This window comes from Heloderma suspectum, chromosome 2 (assembly GCF_057233095.1).
Source record: "Heloderma suspectum isolate Gila_16-S chromosome 2, 16-S_ref, whole genome shotgun sequence".
Lineage (NCBI taxonomy): Eukaryota > Metazoa > Chordata > Lepidosauria > Squamata > Helodermatidae > Heloderma > Heloderma suspectum.
Window position 1 is genome coordinate 366,216,505 of NC_139459.1, and position 6,000 is coordinate 366,222,504.

The window sequence follows — 6,000 nt, forward strand, 5'->3', positions numbered from 1 at the left end:
TTTACCCTTTTTGAAGATAGGGACAACGTTAGCCCTCCTCCAGTCATCTGGCACTTCCCCGGTCCTCCATGATTTCTCAAAGAGAATAGACAGCGGTTCTGAGAGCTCTTCTGCCAGTTCCTTTATGACTCTAGGATGCAGTTCATCTGGCCCTGGAGATTTGAACTCATTCAAAGTAATGAGGTGTTCCTTGACCATATGCCTGTCGATCTCAAGCTGCAATCCTGCCCCTTCAGCCTGTACTTCGCCTTTGCCAGGGGGGTCATAGACCCTCTTTTGGGAGAAGACTGAGCCAAAGTAGGAATTGAGCACCTCTGCCTTTTCTTTGTCATCTGTTATCATTTTGCCATCCTTATTTAATAGCTGAACAACCATTTCTTTCCTCTGCCTTTTACTATGCACGTAGCTGAAGAAAGCCTTTTTGTTGTTTTTAGCATCCCTCGCTAACCTCACCTCGTTCTCCGCTTTAGCCTTCCTGACGCCATCCCTGCAATTCTGTGCTACCTGCCTGTACTCTTCCTTTGTTACTTGGCCTTCTTTCCACTTCCTATATGTGTCCTTTTTTGTTTTCAGGTCATCCCTAAGCTTTTTGTGAAGCCACATTGGCTTCTTCTGTTGTCTTCCACCTTTTCTTCTTGTTGGAATTGTTTGTGATTGTGCCTTGAGAATTTCCTTTTTTAAAAGTTCCCACCCATCTTGGACTCCTTTTCTCGCTAGCATTGCTTGCCATGGGACCTTACTGATCATTGTTCTGAGTTTATTAAAATCAGCTTTCCTAAAATCCAGGGTACGCGTTTGAGTACACTCGGCTTTTGCTTCCCTTAGAACCAAGAACTCAAGTACAACATGGTCGCTTTCCCCCAGAGTTCCTGTAACTGCTACTTTATCCACTAAGTCATCTCTGTTGGTTAGGATCAAGTCAAGGATAGCCGATCCTCTAGTTCCTTCCTCTACTTTCTGTAGGAGGAAGTTATCCGCCACACAAGTCAGGAATTTCCTGGAGGGGCCATGTTTTGCAGAATTTGTCTCCCAACAAATATCGGGGAAATTGAAGTCCCCATTACTACTACATCATGCTTCCTTAAAATTAACATTGGCTATTTGCTTTTCAAAAGTTTCATCCTTGGCTTCTCCTTGATTGGGTGGCCGGTAGTAGACTCCGACCACCAGGTTCCTTTTATTCTTTGCTCCATTTATTTCAACCCAGATGCTCTCGATGGGGCTACCAAGCTCCTCCTCCTGTATTTCTGTGCAGAGATATGTATTTTTCACATACAGTGCAACCCCGCCTCCCTTTCTGTTCCTCCTGTTCTTTTTGAACAAGTTATATCCTTCAACTGCTGTATTCCAGTCATGAGAGTCATCCCACCAAGTCTCAGTTATACCTATCAAGTCATAATTTCCCTCCTGTATTAAGAGTTCAAGTTCGTTCTGTTTGTTTCCCATACTCTGGGCATTAGTATATAGACATCGAAGACCATGTGCTTCATAGTCTGGCTTTCTTCCTACATGTGTCTGAAGACTATTATTGGGCGCTATCAGCGCTGTTCTCTCCATTGCAGTGCATGCGCCTACGTCCATTGTTACCCCCAACATTACATCTCCCTTCCCCGTAGGATTCAGTTTAAAGCCCTCCTGATGAAGTTCTTCATGCTGTGGCCAAACACATTCTTCCCAGCCTTTGTGAGGTGCAACCCATCCCTAGCCAACAGCCCATCTTCCAGGAAGTATAGCCCGTGGTCCCAGAATCCAAATCTCTCTCGTCGGCACCACCTTCGTAGCCAGTCATTCACCCGGAGTATTTTTCGTTCCCTTTCTATCCCTCTTCTAACTACTGGAAGGATGGATGAGAAAACTATCTGGGCCCCAAAGTTCTTGAGTTTCCTTCCCAAAGCTTCAAAGTCTGACGTGATCTCTTCGTAGCTCCGCTTGGCGGTATCATTTGTTCCCACATGGATGAGAAGAAAGGGATACCTGTCAGTGGGCTTTATGAGTGCAGGCAACCTTTCAGTCACGTCTCTAATCTGTCCTCCCGGGAGACAACATACCTGGCGAGTCCACGGGTCTTCGCGACATACTTGGGTCTCGATCCCACGCAGCAAGGAGTCTCCCACTACTACCACTCTTCTCTTCTTCTTCTTGTAGGCCTGGGTTTCATCGCCTCTGTTTGACTGACCTTCAGCCTCTTGCTCACTCTCATGCAGGTTCCCCTGTGATTCTTCCTCTGCAGGCTGTCCTCCAGTCTCATCTGCAAGTACCTGGAATCGGTTCCACAGCTCCACCGCTTCCACTGGTGCAGAGTGGCGTCTAGTTCTTCTTCTCCTAACTGTCACCGTTTTCCAAGGAGTATCCTCTACTCCATTTTTCTTCACCTCAGCATTTCCCACTGCCTCATCTTGCTGTTGCTCTTCAAGCTTCTGGTCTGCCCTTTGCTGCTGTAGTTCCCCCATTCTGTCCAAGAACTCTTCGTGTTCTCTTATTCCCCGGAGGGTTGACAGTCGCCGCTCCAGTCCACTTACTTTTTCCTCCAGCAGCGTGATCAACTTGCACTTGTTGCAGGTGTAGGCCATGTTGTTCTCAGGCAAGAAAACAAACATTGCACACACCTTGCAGGTCACCACCACTGGAGAGTCTTGTCCTTCCATAGCCTCTTCTCCCTTTTTGTGTCTAGCTTTGTGATTGTTCTAGACTAGCCTGTGCCTGCTCCTCTACTCAGTAGAGGTTAAAAGCAGAGTCCCACTGGTGTGGAAGTGTGTGTTACAAGACAAATAAATGAAAAAAAGTTAGTAAAAAAAAATAAAAAAAAATGTTAGGGGCCTCCCCCTTGACCTCCCCTGCCGAACTCCCCTGGCCAACTCCTGTTTGCTCCCCCTGTTCCCTCTCAATCTGGAAGTTCCATTTAACTACCTTGGCAAAGAACCATTCATGGGCCTCTAATCTACAAATTTATCTAATACCCCTTTAAAGCCATCTACACCAGTTGCCAGCACATGCTGTGGCAGCAAACTCCATAAGTTAATTATGCTTTATGTGACATACTTTCTTTGGTCTCTTTAAATCAATTTCTATTCTCTAACACTTCGAATTAGGGGACTTTCAGTTCTAGTATTATGAGAGAGCAAGTAAATTTATCCCTTGCTACCCTCCACACTGTACCATTCCCCACTAAGGTCCTTTAGTGCTTCAGAGGCATGGCTCTTGTGCCATCAGCTGGGTCCCCATGGCATTTAATATATAATCATTCTGTAGCACCTGATCCCACATGGATCTATTCCTTAGACAATGTGCTTTGGAGTGTGGTCTTCTGTTAGCAAATGTTCATATATGGTATGTTTTAAAGAGGCTTCTATTTCTTGCAGGTTCGGGTCCTTTATTTAGTAGTTTCCTGTTCCTCATCAGTGGGCATGTTTAGAGCCAGAGCAATTGCTCACTCCATTAAAAAAAAAATGCAATTGTGCTTTAGCAAAAATATGATCTATCGGACCAAATGCTCTGGCTGCAAGGAGGAAAAAAAGTAATTAAAAGGGCCTGCTGAAAGGGAACAGGAAGTGACTAATTAAAGGGCTAGTACCCAGGAGAAACAGAAGCTACTTAAAAATACCAGTAAGTCATGGTGAAGATTCCACATACCCCCAAACAAAAAAACTCTCTCCAACAGCTTCCAGGACCACCCCTCTCAACAGGAACTTTGCAATGAACAGTCTAATGCCACAACTACAGTAAAACCACCACCAATCAGATCCTTTTAATGGTGGGAAGACAAGTTTGGCAGTGATGTCATCTGGTTCTCTGTAATAACTACATGAAATAATGTGGATCCGAGAGAAAACAGCTAGTGTGAAGGCAAACACTATTCATAACTAGAAACTTCTATCATATCCCTACCTAGCCTCTCTCTCTCTCTCTCTCTCTCCCACCACCACCCCCTCTAAACTTTAGAACTCTAAACCTCTAAACTCCCACCACCACCCCCTCTAAACTTTAGAAATTTCTCAGGACTAAATTTTACAAAGAATATTTCTTTGTTAAATCATTTTTATTAAAACAAACAAAAAACAAGGCCAGAGAACACCAAACAGAAATAAAATTCTTGTGCTGCAAAAGTCCTCTATGAAGCAAAGCTATATTTTATATATGAGAGAGAGAGAGGGAGTGGTTTACTATTAAATAATTTATTAAAAGAAACAGACAAATTAAGAGATCAGGAAAATTATGTTGTAACAGTTCAGTACTGCTTCTGTTTGCCACAGAGTTGCAAACATTACCAGAAGTTTGGAATGGTAAAGACATAATCTGTGTGTGAGTGAGAGAAAGATACATCTTGATCAATTAGGTTTAGGAATAGGGGTAGTTTTACTATGATATCAACTCACTTGGGGAGCAAAGCTTTATTTAAAGAAAATACTGATAAAGCTGCAAGAGTGCCGGTTAACCAGCTTCCTCTTGGAGCCTATACAGGTGGCCAAATCACCTTGGACGCCTTCTCTCAACCTGAGAGGGAGTAGACATCTGTATTTGCATTTTAACCCAGATCAGTTCCAGGCACACAGTGAAATAGTCATCAGTATACACCCCGTGCCTCACCTACACACTTGTCAGTTTTAATCCAGTTGAACTGTCATAGCTTCCTTCCTGCCACCACCCAAGGATTCTGGGAACTGCAGTTTGATGAGGCTGCTGAAAATGTTTTGGGATGCCTAGCCCCTGCCCCTTTGAAAGAACTACATTTCCCAGGATTCCTTGAGATGGAATGTCCTGCTTAATACTATAGTACAGACATTTTGTCTCCAGCCAGGGGAGGCTGGTGGCTCCAATTTCAGTGGGGCTGAGATTCCATTCTGGGTTTTAGTTACAACCAGCCAGAACTCTAAAGGTGCTGAGCCTATCCCCCAAATGCAGCCAGCATTTGGCTCCTTTAGACTTCTGGCTGGTTGTAACTAAAACGCAGAATGGACTCTCCACCCCACCAAAATTGGAGCCACCAGCCTCTCCTGTCTCCATCCTATGCAAGACAGTGTGGGTTCTCTCTCCTCCTTATTTTCAAGCCCTTTTCAGGCAGGCACCCAGCATGTGCATCCATTGAGACCCAGGTGGGCGCAGCCTGCAGCCCACCTAGGGGTGGGGTGGCTCATGGCTGGCTCATCAAGGGTGCCAAATTCCCCCCTGCCACCAGTTTCCCCTACTGCCTGTACTCTCCATTCCCTTTCCAAGAAATCCTCATACAGATCACTCTTTGCCTGCCACTGCAGGGATCCTGAATCAGGATCACTGGTGTGCATGTGCATGCATAAATATGTGCAGCCCCTGACCCAGCATCACATGCAGCCCTCTGAGCTGAAAAGGGTGTGCACCCCTGATTTAAACATTTAGTCAGCACTTAAAAGCCCCCCAATCCATTTGGGCTTAAAAAAACAAAACTTTGGGTGGAGGGAGGGAGGGAGAGTACTTCATGATTGCCACAAAGGCCAGCCAATCAGTAGTCTACACAGAAGACTTCAACTGGAAACAAGAACTGGACGCTCCCAGGCTCAGTTCACTTGATTAGGTTGTACATCTGCCCTGAAAGGGATGGTTATGGATCCATAGCACAATAACCAGTTAAGGTATGGAGCCCTAAAAGCAGCTAACCAGCATTATCTTCCCCTTCTATCCAAGAATTAAGTCAGGCTGACCGAATTCATGATTCTACCAGCCCTGAATTTCCACAAGGTGAGCATTTATGTGTCATATTCTCTTCTGTGTGGGATCACTCTTGCATATTCAGGCCCTTTTTGTCTGCTGAATCTGTTCCCTTCTTTATATCCCCCCACACTGTCTGAAGTCTGGTGGATGTTTACAACTGGCAAGGCCTTTTCAGGCATGGCACCATTTGTTGTAGAGAAGCAAATGCAATGGACCATCACCACTATGGAATCTTTTTTTACTGCTATGCAACGTTTCTGTGAATTTGCTTTATTTGAAATGCGTTTAAGTGTTTGTTAAAAATCAAGGTAGTTCTTT